Consider the following 3,776-nt stretch of genomic DNA (forward strand, 5'->3'; position numbering starts at 1 on the left):
AACACTTATTGCCCGCACACTTAGTGCCGAAAACCAGCCACTCAATAGGCTTCACTTCCTTTTTACATTCGACAAATTTCATCTCTACTTACATATTCATTTGTATACATTTCATCTCATTAAACACAATGGTGTAGGTATTACGATCCTTTAATCAATACCAAAGATATGCTTAATGACTTACTTGTGTTGGGTAAGATGGTTCCAACTCGGCTACTCGATGATCTTTTCTTTGCCTTTGCTCGATTCTCCTCCTTTAACTCCTTGAGCTTAATCAATAAATCAACTAGTTTAACCGCCTTGCTAAATATTTACAATCCAATTACACATGCATATGTATGTTAGTATATTCAGCAATCACCCTTACTAATCACCCACTTGATCAATTATAGAGAATCAAAGTTAATATCACAATGTGTACCCTATATGGCCCATTATACATAATCAATTTTAACATCATCTATATATTTACTCATATGGCCGAATATACCTAATCATACATACACCTAACCAAAAAAATAATTTCTAAAATCTTTATATCATTTATACACTAGTAAAGCATCCTCTCCCTTTCCATCAATTTAGCACATGCATTACTCATTAACCTACAAAAATTATATTCGGCCTTAGCACACAACTTGCTAGCCGATTCTTCCCCATCTAGCAACCAATGCACATATGTGCTCACTCAAAAATGCTAAAAAAAAGAGATTCAAGAATCATCAATCCACCATCACATGCATCATTAACAAGCTTCATATTTAGCATGCAATGGCATTAACACAAACTCCACCTAGGCCGAATCTTAACTCATCTTCATGCCTCATCACCACAACATCAAACATCAAAATACCAACCAAGAATGTAACATGCATGGCCGAATATCATCTCCATCATTTAACAAAGTTTGAACCATGGCTAGGTAGATTTCAAACTTACAACTTAAAATATACATGAATCTCAAAGAATAATATCAAACATACCTCAATCTAGTTACATGCATGGCCAAACTTCCTCCTAATTCTCTTCCAAACCAAACATGAAGCAAGAACTCCTTCCTCCTCCCTTAGAATTTTCGGTCAAAAGAGGATGAAAAAGGATGAACAAAATTTTTCTTTTCCTTTCTTTAGCTCACGGCAATGGGGGGGGGGAAACAACCACTCATTTTTTTGTTTTTCCTTTCTTTATTACCCATATTCCTTATTTTATTTTTTTCCTACATACCTCACTAGGCCAACATGTTCCCAACATGTTTCCACCCATAGCATGGCCAACCACTAGCTCAAATTTTGGGTAATTTGACATGCAAACCCATCATTTTCACAACATGCATTAATAGACCATTTTAAATTAGCCTATCATATTTTCACCATGTCTCATATCGATCCCTATTTAATAATTTCTCATGCAATTGGCAAAATTGGAGAATGAAACTTCCACATACTCATGTACACACATAATAAGCATAGAATATGGAAATTAATTATTTTTATGACTCGGTTTTGTGGTCCCGAAACCACTTCCCGACTAGGGTCAATTTTGGGCTGTTACAGCACTCCTCCTCCATTTGAATCACACCTCATCACTGGATGTACCTGAGTAGAACCATACAAACCATCAATATTTTTATTTAAAAGTTCTACCTGGTTGGATAGCATAGTGACCGCGTCAAGGTTGAAAACACCAACTGCTTTTGTTAGCTTCGTTTGCATGACTTGCCACTAATAGTTATTAATGACATCTCTTCAATAAATTCGTAGGCTTCTTCAGGTGTTTTGTTGTTTAAAGTTCCACCGGTGGCTGCATCGATAAGTTGCCTTGTTGAAGGGTTCACACCGTTGTAAAAGGTTTGAACTTGTAGCCAAAGGGGTAATCCATGGTGAGGGCACCTTCTTAATAAGTCCTTGTATCTCTCTCATACATCATAAAGAGTTTTTAGATCCATCTACACAAAAGAAGAGATATCATTCTTCAATTTAGCTGTTTTAGCCGGCAAAAAATATTTAAGTAAAAAAATTTCAGTCATTTGTTCCCAAGTGGTGATTAACCCTCGTGGTAACGAGTTCAACCACTATTTAGCCTTATTCCTTAATGAAAATGGAAACAACCGAAGGTGAATGGCATCGTCAAAAATGTCATTGATCTTAAAGGTGCCACAGAATTCTAGAAAATTTACTAAATGAGTGTTTGGATCTTCGTCCTGCAAACCATCAAACTAAACAAACTGTTGTATCATTTGAATCGTGTTAGGTTTCAGTTCAAAATTATTTGCAGCAACAGCAGGTCTAACTATACTCGATTCAATTCCTGTTAAAGTAGGTTTAGCATAATCATACATAGTACGAGGAACAGGATTCTGATCTACTGGATTTGCAGCAACCACAGGAGGTAGCGAATTATTCTGATCATCAACCATCTCCTCGGTTGTAGTATGGATATCATCCTCTCACTCTTCCTCTATATATTGTAAGTTGCGCCTTATTTCTCTTTGGTTTCTGTGAGCTGTGCTCTCGATCTCACTATCAAAAAGTAGAGGTCCTGACCGATTTCTTCTAGTCATAAACTATAAAAACCTGCGAGAAGTAAAGAAAAGAAAATTTAGTGAATAAAAACAAAATTAAATTGCAATAAAAAATAAAAATGGCTAAAGTAATAAAAATTATGTGTTCCTAAAATCTTAGTCCCCGACAACAGCGTCAAAAGACTTGATGGTCACTTAACTAACTAAAAAATTCGACTTAAGGCAAGCACACTTATTGAATAGTAGTATAGTTATGGTGAGACCAGAAATATCGTATTCACGAGGACTAAAAGTACTAGTAATTACTATCTTTTTATTATCTAGCCTAAAAATTTAGGGGATGTTTTATCTAAGACTAATTATCTAATTAACTAAAGTAAAGACAGAGATTAAAGTTGGAAAATACTTTTGAAAAACCGATTGTGAAGACAATACCCAAGAAAGAATCCACCTATACTTCACTTATTACCTTTGACTTAGACAATTTATTCTCTTGAGCTTAATTAAACAAATAAATTGATTTAATCATTTGAGCATCGAAAAGTGGAACACAAGGCACTTAGCCCATATTTATACATTAGACATTAAAGTCACATATGTACGGAATCATGAATCAAACTCAACATTTTAGCTAATTTTTCCCCCTTGGCCCAATTTTCTAAGCCAAGACAAAAGCATCAATATGCTTGCCTCTAACCGAATACATGCAACACCAATCTCCTTCCTATGGCCGAATATGCATATCTATGTTGGGGCCGATTTCAACACTTAATACATTCTACAAGTATGGTCACTTGTATTGACCAAACACCCTTTTGTTTCAAGTTCAAAACTTGGCTAATACACACATATATACACTAGTAAAGCATCCTCTCCCTTTCCATCAATTTAACACATGCATTACTCATTAATATACAAAAATTATATTCGGCCTTAGCACACAACTTGCTAGCCGATTCTTCTCCATCTAGCAACCAATGCACATATGTGCTCACTCAAAAATGCTAAAAAGAAAATTCAAGAATCATCAATCCACCATCACATGCATCATTAACAAGCTTCATATTTAGCATGCAATGGCATTAACACAAAATCTACCTAGGCCGAATATCATCCCCATGACATAGCAAAGATTTGAACCATGGGATAATTAGAACTCAAGCTAGCAACTAAAAACATGCATGAATCTCATGGCACAACCTCAAACATACCTTGATCTAGATACAAGTATGGCCAAACCTCCTCCTAATCCTCT

The 3,776-nt window shown here is 35.5% G+C and overlaps 1 non-coding gene across 1 annotated transcript; it reads left to right on the forward strand.

Annotated features, from left to right (window-relative positions):
* The first annotated feature begins 1,871 nt into the window (after window positions 1-1,871).
* Window positions 1,872-1,978, forward strand: LOC121217031 (small nucleolar RNA R71). The gene has a single exon (XR_005913240.1). It is a non-coding gene; the product is annotated as a small nucleolar RNA R71 (small nucleolar RNA).
* Window positions 1,979-3,776: the final 1,798 nt, after the last annotated feature.

The sequence above is a fragment of the Gossypium hirsutum genome, chromosome A02, assembly GCF_007990345.1.
Source record: "Gossypium hirsutum isolate 1008001.06 chromosome A02, Gossypium_hirsutum_v2.1, whole genome shotgun sequence".
Taxonomy (NCBI): Eukaryota; Viridiplantae; Streptophyta; class Magnoliopsida; order Malvales; family Malvaceae; genus Gossypium; species Gossypium hirsutum.